Raw genomic sequence first — 12,741 nt, forward strand, 5'->3', positions numbered from 1 at the left:
CTTTTTTTTGTTGGAGGTTTTTTAAATTCCTTTTCTATCTCTTGTTATGGGTTTGTTCAGATTTTCAACATCACTTTGTGGTAGTTTGGATAGGTAGTGTGTTTCTAGAAATTTATCCGTTTCCTATTGGTTTTCAAATTTGTTGGAGTATAGTTTTTCATAATACTCTTTTATAATTCTTTTTATTTCAGTTTGGTCTGTTGTAATATCCCCCATTTCTTACTTGGGTTATTTGCGTCCTCTCCTGTTTTTCTTTTGTGAGTCTGACCAGGGCTTTGTCAATTGTGTTGATCCTTTCAAAGAACCACCTTTTGGTTTTGTTGATTCTTTTTATTGTTTTTCTGTTCTCTATTTCATTTATTTCTACTCTGATCTTTATTATTTCCTTTCTTCTAGTGACTGTGGGCTTTTTTTGCTGTTCTCCATTTGTTGGAGTTCTGTAGTTAACATTTTGATTTTGTCCCTTCTTTTTTGATGTGTGCATCTATTGCTATACATTGTCCTCTGAGGACTGCCTTTGCTTTTTCCCAAAGGTTTTGGTATGATGTGTTGTCATTCTCGTTTGATTCTAGGAATTTTTTGATTCCATCTCTGATTTCTTCTATTACCCAGTGATGTGTAAGCAGGGCGTTATTTAGTTTCCATGTAATTGATTTTTTTCCCTTGCTCTTCCTGTTGTTTATTTCTACCTTGATGGCATTGTGGTCAGAGAAGATACTTTGTATTATCTCAGCATTTTGGATCTTGTTGAGGATTGTTCTGTGGCCTATGGTGTGGTCTGTTCTGGAGAAGGTTCCATATGCATTGGCAAAGAATGTGTACTTTGAAGCTGTTGGGTGGAGTGTTCTGTATGTCCTTGAGGTCAAGTTGGCTGATTGTGCCCGTTATGTCTTCTGTATCTTTGAGTTTCTTTCTAGATGTTCTGTCCTTTACCGAGAATGGTGTGTTGAAGTCTCCTAGTGTTATTGTGGAACTGTCAGTTTTTCTCTTCAGTGGTGTTAAAGAGTTTGTTTTATGTATTTTGGAGCCCTGTCATTGGGTGCGTAGATGTTTATTATGGTTATATCTTCATGATGGATCATCCCCTTAATCAGTATGTTAGTGTCCTTCTTTGTCTTTTATGGTAGATTTTGTTTTAAAGTGTATTTTAGCTGAGATTAGTATTGCCACTTCTGCTCTTTTTTGGTAGCTGTTTGCTTTATACATTTTTTTCCATCCTTTGATTGATTAATAAATTTACATCTTTGTTTCTAAGGTGTGTCCTTTGTAGACAGCATATTGATGGATCCTTTTTTTTTTATCCATTCTGTCACTCTCCATCTCTTTATGGATGCATTTAGGCCATTTACATTCAGTGTAATTACTTATAGATGTGAGTTTATTGCTGTCATGTTGTAGTCCTTTTTTTTTTTGTGGCATTGACGTTTTCTTTGTTCCTCTCGCTCTCCTGTGCTGAATTCCTTTTGTTTGTGGATTTTTTTCATTTATTTTTGTAAGTTTTGTTTTTACTGAGACTTTATGTTTTTCTTCTTTATTTTGATGAGTAGGTTTGTTAACTTTCTTTGTGTTTACCTTGAAATTTACACTTATCTTCCCAGGTTTGAACCAGTCTATTATTACTTGGTATTATCTTGCCTTCCTTTCCATTAGAAGGTTCTATACCTACACCATTTATTCCCTCCCTTATTGTTGTGATGTTGTTGTCGTTTACAGATTAACCTCTCTGGTTCCCTGTTGTAATTCTTCTGGTTTTGTATACTCTTTAAGAGTTCATTTCCTAGGTTGGTATCTGGCTAGTAGAATCCTGTGTCCTAGATTCAGCCTGTGGTCTGATGTTGTTTGTTCTCAGATCGAACTACTCCCTTTAATAAGTCTTGTAAGTTTGGTTTGATTTTTATATAGTCCCTTAATTTCTGTTTATCTGGAAATGAACTAATTTTCACCATCATATTTGAATGATAGTTTTGCAGAATATATTATTCTTGGCTGGAAATTTTTTCTTTCAAGGTTTTATATGTGTCATCCCATTGCCTTCTTGCCTGCATGGTTTGTGCTGAATAATCTGAGCTTAGTCTTATTGCATCTCCTCTGTATGTTACTTTGTTTTTTTTTGAGCTGCTGTCAGGATTCTTTGTCTTTGGTTTTAGCAAGTGTGATTATGATATGTGTTGGTGATTTTTTTTGGAGCTATCTATTTGGGGTTCATTGAGCTTCTTGGATGGTCAGCTTTTCATCTTTCATGATTTTGGGGAAGTTTTCTGTCAGCAATGCTTCAGTGATCCTCTCTGTGTTTTCTGTTTTCTCCCCTGTTCTGGAACTCTGATCACTTGCAGATTTTTGCTTTTGATTGTGTCCTACATAATTCTCAGGGTTTCTTCATTTTTCTTCTTTTTTCTGATTTTTCCTCAAACAGTTGTATCCAGGTGTCTGTCTTCAGTTTTGCTGATCCTATCTTTCATCATTTCAAACCTGTTCCTCAGCCCTTCTATGACACTGTCCATTTCTGAAATCCTGTTGTTTACGGTTTGGATTTCTAATTGTTGTTTTTGTGTGATTTCTAGTTGCGAATTTATTTTAGCATTTTGTTCATGTATTATTTTCTTGAATTCTTCTATCTTTTGCCTGTATTTTCCATGAATTTGTCTATGTTTTCCTCATTTTTGTCTGATTTTTGCTTCAACTCTTGGATAATTAGAGATTTGAATTCCCTATCAGGTAGTTCTAGTGCCTTTTCTTCTACTGGAAAGTCATGTAGTGTTCTATTTTGTATGCCTACTGCAACCATCCTGTCCTGTTTTTGTATATGTTTTAATATAGTCTGCTGTCTTCAGGGCATTCAGTAGTTATTTTCCTCATTTATTGATTATAGAGTTGTTTGTTTCATCCTGCGTTTTTGTTTTACTAGGTTTTGTCTGAGCAGGTGGGCTTTGCAGTCTTTGTTGTTTGCTTGTCTGTGGGAATGATACTTTTCACCTCCTCCAGTGGGCAGGGTCAATAACTCAGGTATGGTGCAGCAGGACATGTCCAGCTAAAGGGGAGTTGCTAGGATGGGTTGTTTGTGGCACGTACTTGGGCCGACAGGGTGGGCCGGGAATCAGTGCAGGGCAGGTTCTGGTAGGCCGCACCTGTGCTGCTTGGGGGTGTGATGTTCAGCACACAGTGCAGGTAGGCAGGAAGGAGGGGGGAGATTGTGATGTGTGGAGCTAAGATTGGTATGGAAAAGACGAGAGAGAGGAGAGAGGAACAGGAACCAAAAATATACACACAAACAAAAAATAGTGCTACGGGAGCTTGCTGTTTGAGGTGAGAGATGAGAGACTGAGAAGTGGAGAAAAACAAAAATGAAAAAAAAAAGAAAAAGTGTGAAAGAAAAAAATGAATAAATCAAGAAACTTGAAATGAAGAAAGACAAAAAGTGGAAAGAGAGGAGAGAAAAAACAAAGAAACAAACCCCCTCCAAAAAAAAAAAAAAAAATAAAAAGACAATAAAACGAGAAAATAGAAATGCCCCCAGGGATGTCACTGTGTGTCTGTGCAGAGTACGGGAGTATCTCCCAAGCTGCGCAGCACTGCCTGGCTGGAAGGGGCCCCCAAGCCGAGAAAAGAAAACAATCAAACAAATCAAAACAGAACAATTCAGAACAAACAAACAAAGCCTGGGGTGGGGTGGTTCCCATCAGCACGGCGGCAAGGGCCGGGAAGCAGTTCCACATCCCAGTGGTGCCTTGCAGCCCCCGAGGTAGAAGCAAAGAGGGCCATGGAGCCAGGTATTTGAGACAAAGGAGAGGGAGGTGGTGAGAAGTAAGGAAGAAACCTAATGAAGTAGAAAAAAGCAACACCAGCAGCCAACAAATGGCACTCAGGGAGCCGGCCTGTACGGGCAAGTGGAATCCAAGTGACACTGGGTTGAAGCCAGTGTTTCCCGGCCAAGAGACTGTGGCCGCGGGAAGCAGAGGAGGCCTAGTGGAGGTGAATAAGGGTGGGAGGTGGGAAAGCGTGTACTGCTGGTTACTGGTAGTTCTGTCTCCTGCTGGAAGCTCCGTGAAGCTGCTTTCTCGTACCCCCTGTTCATGGATGTCCAATAGGCGTCCAAGATGATGGATCTGTGTTGTGGTAGCTGATAGGGGACCTCTCCATGTATCTCTGCTTGCTGTCTGTTCTCGTTCAGTTTCTTATTCCATTTGGTGCTTGGCTGAGTTCTTTATCTCTTCATTTGGTGCTTAGGGTCTCAGGACTGATGTGTGACTCTGTTTGACTTAGTTTTTCGGATCTTTGCTGTGGAGGGACGGTGTGGTGCTTTTTACTATAGTGCCACGTTGCCCCTGAAGACATGTTTTTCCTGCAGATTTGCCCAATGCAATACATCATTTGATTTCTTGACTGCTGCTTCCATGCAGGCAAAAATATTTCAATCTTTAATTTGCTTTTCTTATATTAATAAGAGAATGGTTACAATATGTTGTGTTGTGGACAAGGGAGCAGTTTGAAATTCTGATTTAAAATAAAGGTATAGAATTATTTATTTCAATTAATTGATCCTTGTCTCTCTATATCATAAGTAATTCCAACTGTGATGTAATTATGGTTGCAAGTCTCTATATTGCTCTGAAGTTACCCTTCTTTTAAGATATAGTTAAATTTATTACTTAGATTCTTGTTTCTAATGATAAATTTAAATGATGTTTTTAAGGTATTTCTTCCTTAGTAAGTCTTTGGATCTATTTGGAAACTTTTGATTTTTAAACTTAAGTCTTTGAGAGAGTATCACGATAAAACATATTGTATCCTAACACCTAATTTTTTTTAATAATCCTAAAATATTTTGCAGTTGGAAAGTGGCATGTTGGCAGACTTAAAGTTCCATATTGCTAAAGGAATATTAAGTGCATATTTTATAGTTTAATGTGGCAAATATTAACATTCATTTGTTAACTACCTTTTCAGCATCGTTTGGGTTTGTAGTTCTTTTGACCTTTATAGAATAACTTTGATATTAGTCTACTTCATGACAGGTTTTTCTCTCTAGGTAGAAGGAGTTGGTAGTATCAACTCTGAGCATCCTGAGAACAGTACATGACCAGCTGGTCCAATCTGTGTTACTACTATTCTATGATTTTAAGTATTTTTTATATGCATAGAATATTTTTATCATAAAAAATCAACTAGTACATGCTTGAAAATTGCTCTAAGATTTTTTTAAGATCTCGATGAAATTTTACAATTTACACTGAAAATGATCTTTCCAGTACAGCACTTTCTGCTTTGCCAAACCTAAATCCTGATGCCATCCTTCCAGCAGTGGTCACAGGGTTGAGGAGCACCTGGCTGGCAGAGTAATTCTGTAACCAGGGCGGAGAGGGCTTTCTTGCCAGTACTTTGATGTTTTGTAAACACAAAACAACATTCTTATTCTGGCTCATATCCTGCTAGGGGAGTGGTTAGCTCAGCATCTGCCCAAATGCATCAGAGATTAAAGGAAATGGGTTGAGAAGACTTTACTCCTGTGGCCAGGTGAGAAGTAGCTAATTCATTCTGAATGTGCTGCAGAAGAAGAAATCCTTGTAGCCCTCTAATGGTACCCATTTAGACACATCCTATTAATATTTGCTACATAGTTAAAGCTGACATTTTGAACTCTGTCTGAGACAGCTGGAAACCCTTGTCGTGAATAATGCTATTAGAGCAGTAGATTAGGACTTCTACCTTTTATCTTGCTTTCAATTCTAATGTGGCATTCCAGTCTCTGTCACTTTAGTTAAAATGTTACTTTGGAAGGCAGAGGTCATTTGGAGATTGTGTTGTGGCATGTAAATAAATCTAATATAAAGCCTTTGTTTTAAAGTTACATCGTCTGTCCTTCTTCCCCATCTCCTTTCCAAAATGTGACCCTGCCGATTTTTAGCATGAGTGGGATTATAATATGTGTCATATGAGTCAAAAATAAAATGAAGAAAACATTGTCTCATATTCTTAAATGTTATTAATTTGTAGTTATTGATTAAATGATAAAAAATCTGCAATTATTTTAAAATATGCTGATCTGCTTTTTTAGTTTCATCGGCATGTATCACATAATATGTAAAGCTTTACAGAACATAGGAAGAATGTGTGTGTGTGTGTATGTGTGTGTGTATAGAATAAAAGCACGTTTGCAGGATATGGCACAGTGAGCTGAACGGATCTTTGAAGATCATGAGTTTAAGTTTCTTTCTTTCAAGCCTATCAACGTTTAAGCCAGAAACCAACCGACTAGTGAAGTGGACATATTCCTGTTGTGTTTCAGACAGTGAGGATTTTCTTCATTTCCACAAGTATATGTCCTGTTTTTTGTTATTATTGATATGTGGAAAGTTCTTGGTCTGTCTTCTCTTTTCCCATTTATAGGGGGATGTCAGAGAAATATGCACTATTGTTTTTCCTTTAGTAGTGAAATGTGTGACATTAAATGTTGGGGAGGCACTAGGCCACCCAGGCTCAGCTTTGCTGGTTGTTGCGATTTTGCTTAAACAAAAGAAGACAGCAATCTGGGTTCTTTTGCAAGCTCCCTGAATTTTAAACAATAATAAGAACAACAAGAAGAAACTATATAGTCCAAACAGTTTAGATATACAGGCTAGATCAGCATGTGGGTCCCCAGTCCCTGATGATTATTAAAGATAGATGACAGTCTTTTCTTCCCAGCTATTCCTAGTTTAAAACAAAAATTAGACAAATTTATTCACATAATTTACAAACAAATAATTGATCTTCTTAGCTTTTCAGATTGATTTACTTTGTCAGCAAAAACCCCTAAACTCCAAATTTCTTTGTAAATATCTATTTTGGGGTAAATATATTTCATTTACAAAGTTAAATGTATAATTCCTGTTTTTGCTATTTGGTATTGTTTTTAATACCTTAAATTTCATTTTAAACTAATCAGAGTAAGATATTTAAAGCCATTTATGTATTTTATAAAGTTTTTTTTGACAAATATCAGCAGTTCCATGCCCTACCCCTTTTTACGCCTTAAAAGTATCTACTTTCACCTCTCTTAAGTAATTCTTCTGGTTTCTGAATCATATGCTTGAATTAATATTTCTTAATTTTAAAATTTTAGACATTTTCTACTTGCTAGCAGATTTTTCGGAAGTTTACCTTTAGAACTTTCTATTGAATTTTCATTTCTGAAATCAGAATTTTTATTTCTTAGGGTTCCATCTTGCTTTATGAATTTTCTAAAATTCTTTTTAAAGCATATCTGTTGTTTCATGGATACAGTATTATCTCATCTCTCAGAATATTTTGAAATTCTGCTGTTTGCACTGTCAATGGGAGTGTTTATTTTTCATTTTTATTTATATTTGTCTCTGACTTTCATGTTAGAGGATCTCCACAAATGGATGGTGAGCCTTGCTGCCTGTTTATACTTGAGTGAACCTACATGTTCTGGCCTTATTGATTGGTGGCTTTTATTTGAGGGCCATTCTGTGTCCTACTGGTATTTTTTTTGTTGGGCCTTAAATGTTAGTCTTTATAGGGTTTTTTTCTTTCTTTCTTTAACTGGCACATTGTCCCAAAGAGTAGCAGTGTTCCACTTTCTTATAGAGACAAAAAACAAACAAAGAAACAAACCAAACCCATTGCCATCGAGTCAATTCTGATTCATAGCAACCCTATAGGATAGAGTAGAATTGCCCCATACGGTTTCCAAAGAGTGCCTGGTGGATTTGAACTGCTAACCTTTCGGTTAGCAGCCGAGTTCTCAAACTTTTTGATCTGAGGACCCCTTTATACTCTTAAAAGTTATTGAGGACCCTATGGATCACTGTTGTCCAATAGAAGTATAATGCAGACCACAAACAGGAGCTGCATTTGTAATTTTAACTTTTCTAGTAGCCACATTAAGAGTAAAAACAGGTGAAATTAATATTTTTAATATTTTTAATATTTTAATTAGCCCAATAAACTTAAAATATTTCATTTTAACATGTAATCAATATAACAAATTGAGATACTTTACATTCTGTTTTTTTCTTGATGCTAAGTGTTCAAAATCCAATGGATAATTTACACTTACAATATATCTCACTTCAGACTTGTCATATATACTAAGCGTTCAGTAGCTACTTGTGGTTAGTTGCTACCATAGTGTACAGTGCAGCTATAGAGCATTTATTTTTGTGGATTATATCTACCAATATTTACTGTAGTAGAAACTAAAACTGAGGAATTACCAAAATAGTTACCTAATTTATTTTAAAATAACAGTGATAAACCCATTACATGTTAACATAAATGATTGATTTTTATGTAAAATAATATTTTCCAATGCAAAGAAAATTTAGTGTGAAATTTGGTATTGTTTTACATCTTTGAGAATCTCTTGAATGTGTGCCTTTGCATTAATTTCATTGTAATTTGTTGTTTTGCTTTAAGTATAGAAAGAAAATCTGGCTTAAACAGATATCAAGTAGGAAAAGGGAGGAATATTTCAATATTTTTTTTCAGATAATTGTGGATATTCTTTTTTGGTACTACCTTACAACACAACAAGTGGTAATTCCTTTTTTTTTTTTTGGCTTCAACAAACAAATTTATTCTCTCACAGTCTAGTAGGCTAGAAGTCCAAATTCAGGGCATCAGCTCCAGGGGAAGGCTTTCTCTCTGTTGGCTCTGGAGGAAGGCCCTTGTCATCAGTCTTCCCCTGAACTAGGAGTTTCTCCGAGCAGGAACCCTGGGTCCAAGGGACCAAATGGTAATTTCTTAAAGGTTTGTTTCAGTGTGCAATTGAAAACCATATCAAAGAACTTTTCATATTCTTTTACATTAAAATTCATTGATCTATCTTGCCTTTGAATAGATTTTTTTACCCATGCGTTTTTGTTTAAATAACGTTTCAGATCATGTATTGGTCATTAGGAAAATACCAGTTGACTAAGTTATGTGTATCTTCCAAATATCCAAATGTTGACACATCTCATTACACAATATCAAAAAATCTCATTACACAACATAAAAAAAAATTATATCACCCTTGATCTTTTCAGAAAAGTCTTTAAGGATGGGAAACTGTCAAACTCATGGTGGTGGATATAAGTTTTCTAACCAAAAACCAAACCCATTGCTGTTGAGTTGATTCTGACTCACGGTAACCCCATGTGTGCAGAGTAGAACTGCTCCATAAGGTTTTCAGGGCTCTGACCTTTTGGAAGCAGATTGCCAGGCCTGTCTTCTGAGGCACCTCTGAGTAGGTTAGAACCACCAACCTTTTAGTTAGTAGTCAAACACTTAGCCATTTGTACCACCCAGGAACTCCATAAGTTATCTAGAACCTTAATTTTTGCTTGAAAACCCTAATTTTATCATTGGCCATAAGTACCATCAGTTGTTCTTGAAGTGACAGGCTGTTCACCAGAAAATGTCTGCCAAGCTTGATTATTCATATGGTTTATGTCAGTCGTATTTTGTAGTAAAAATGGTATTCTAGTAAAAAAAACTATTGGTTCAACTTACAAGTCAAACAGTGGCACTTATCCTTTTCTTGGGGACAACCAAATTATTTTGGTATGCAGGAGAAGTGCTGTGTACACACCTCTAATTTGTTCATAAAAAAATGTTGAAAAGACATGTAATCCAAAGTTGAGATTTAATAAAATAGATGACTTTTACTGCTTCATCAAGATCTTCAAGTAAAATCAGTTTTTTTTAAATTGTGTATAATAGTGAAGAATACGATGACCATAAGTACAGTCTGACACCATTGCCTTGATTTTTCCTAAGGTTCTAGCGGTTTTACCTATTGTTATTTTTGCAGATTTCAATAGGGAGAGAAGGCAAGTGATTGATGTCTTAAGTATTATTATGAAATAGTGTTGGTGTCATAGACCCTCCCCCCTCCACCTCTTGGGACTGTGGACCACACTTTGAGAACCAGTGCCTTAAAGAAATCCTCCAATCTCCTGCCTCAGGGATATAAGCCTGGGTAACTAGTGTCCAGGTTGCTTAGAGTGGTAAATAGGCTGGGGAAACCTCATCATTCATTCACTTTTAATGCAGGCTTTCATCTGATTTCTCAGGGTTTTTTCTTGCTCTCAGCTGTCCCTAATGTTTGCAACATTTATATCCCAAGTTAATAGTCTCTCTAGTTGTATTTCTCTGTAGAGTAAACCTCTAATCGTCCATTGACATTGAGGGAGATGATTACATGAACAGAAGTTCAACTGTTGTCTGTTTATCAGCCCCTGGTGCGTCTGAATCCTAAATGGTTTGCTTCTTGTTGGCTTCTTTCCGTGCTTGTTCAGTTATTTGCTGTCTCCGCTTTGGTAAGCCAGATATTACTCATCTGTCTGCTTTGAACCTTCCAAATTGTGTTGCTGTCTCTCATCTGTGATGATAGATTTTTAATTCCTTTATTTTCATGATGGGGGTAAGAGGCTTTGGAAAGTTGCTGAGAGAAATGACTGTTTAACTCATCAGGGTTAAATAGAAGTCATCTCCTTTTGGACTTTAACTGAAGAAAAATTTGCTGAGTCATCTTTGATTTTAAACAATTCCAAACTCTTCTGTGTGTGTGTATGTGTGGTGTGTGCATGCTCCTTATGTAATCTGTAGCACTCTATTATTTTTGCTATTTTCTTTATATCTTTTTTTTATATAGTTTCGCGTTACTTTAATCATTATGCTCGTTGTTTATTTAATGTAAAAATTCCTCATTATGGAAAAAATCATTGGCTGTGTTTGAGCCCACTGTTGCAGCCACTGTGTCAGTCCATCTCGTTGAGGGCCTTCTTTTCTGCTGACCCTCTTTTTTACCAAGCATGTTGTCCTTCTCCAGGGATTGTTCCCTCCTGATAGTATGTCCAAGGTAAGCAAGACAAACTCTTACTGTCCTCGCTTCTGTGTTAGACAGCTCTCGCTCTCTTCCTCTGTCTCCTGGTTCCAGGAGCTTCTCAGCTCAGGAATCCCAGGTCCAAAGGACGTGTTCTGCTCCTGGCTTTTCTTCTGTGGTGGTGGTTAGAGGCCTCTCTTCCCATCTCTGGTATGGCTCATTTTAAGCCTAGTGGTGTGGCAAAACTGACCAATCCCTTCGTTCCAAAAAACCAAAACCAAACCCTTTGCCCTCGAGTTCATTCTTACTCATAGCAAACCTGTGCCATATTTGCATGGTACATCTTGACTGCTCCTTCAATGGACGTTGATTGTGGATCCAAGTAAAATGAAATCCTTGACAGCTTCAGTACTTTCTCAGTTTATCATGATGTTATTATTGGTCCAGTTGTGAAGATTTTTGGTTTCTTTGCTAATGTGTAATCTATACTGAAGTCTTTAGTCTTTGATCCTTATCAGTGAGTGCTTCAGGTCCTCTTCACTTTCAGCAAGCAAGATTGTGTCATCTGTATATCGCAGGTTGTTAAGGAGTCTTCCTCCAACCCTGATGTTGCATTACTCTTTATGTAGTCCAGTTTCTTGTATTATTTGCTCAGCAAACAGACTGAATAAGTATGGTGAAAGGATAGAACCCTGATGCACACCTTTCCTGATTTTGAAACATGCAATATCCCCTTGTTCTGTTTGAAAAACTGCCTCTTGGTCTATGTACATGTTCCTCATTAGCACAATTAACTGTTCAGTATTCCCATTTTTTGCAGCGTTATCCATGTTTTGTTATGATCCACACTGGTGAATGCCTTTGCGTAGTCGGTAAAACACAGGTAAACATCTTTCTGATATTCTGTGCCTTCAGCCAAGATCCGTCTGGCATCAGCAGTGATATGCTTCCTTCCATGTCCTCGTCTGAATCCAGTTTGAATTTCTGACTGTCCCTGTCAGTGTACTACTGCCACCATTTTTTAAGTATCTTTAGCATAATTTTACTTATGTGTGATATTAATGATATTGTTTGATAATTTCCCCATTCTGTTGGATCATCTTCCTTTGGAATGGGCACAAATATGGATCTCTTCCAGTAGGTTGGCAAGGTAGCTGTCTTCCAAGTTTCTTGGAATAGATGAATGAGTGCTTCCAGCATTGCATCTGTTTGTTGAAACATCTCAGTTGGTATTCTGTCAATTCCTGGAGGCTTGTTTTTTGCCAGTGCATTCAGCACAACTTGGACTTCTTCCTTCAGTACTACTGGTTCTTTTTTTTTTTTGTTGTTGTACTTTAGATGAAGGTGTACAGAACAAATAGTTTCTCATTAAACAGTTAGTACACATATTGTTTTATGACATTCGTTAAAAATCCCTTCACATGTCAACACTCTCCCTTCGCAAATTTGGGTTACCTATTACCAGCTTTTCTGTCCTTGTCCCTGGGCTGTTGTGCCCCATTAGTCTTGTTTTGTTTCATGGGCCTGTCTAATCTTTGGCTGAAGGATGAACCTCAGGAGTGACTTGATTACTGAGCTAAAAGGGTGTCCAGGGACCATATTCTTCGGGATTTCTCCAGACTCTGTCAGGCCAGGAAGTCTGGTCTTTTTTGTGAGTTAGAATTTTGTTCTACATTTTTCTCCAGCTCTGTCTAGGACCCTCTGTTGTGATCCCTGTCAGAGCAGTCAGTGGTGGTGGATGGGCACCGTCTAGTTCTACTGGACTCAGTCTGGTGGAGGCCATGGTAATTGGGGTCCATTAGTCATTTGGACTGATCTTTCTCTTGTGTCTTGTTTTCTTCATTCTCCCTTGCTCCTGAAGGGTTGAGAGCAGTGGAGTTTCTTAGATGGCTGCTCATGGGCTTTTAAGACCTCAGATGCTGCTCACCAAG

This window comes from Trichechus manatus, unplaced genomic scaffold, assembly GCF_000243295.1.
Source record: "Trichechus manatus latirostris isolate Lorelei unplaced genomic scaffold, TriManLat1.0 scaffold00056, whole genome shotgun sequence".
Taxonomy (NCBI): domain Eukaryota; kingdom Metazoa; phylum Chordata; class Mammalia; order Sirenia; family Trichechidae; genus Trichechus; species Trichechus manatus.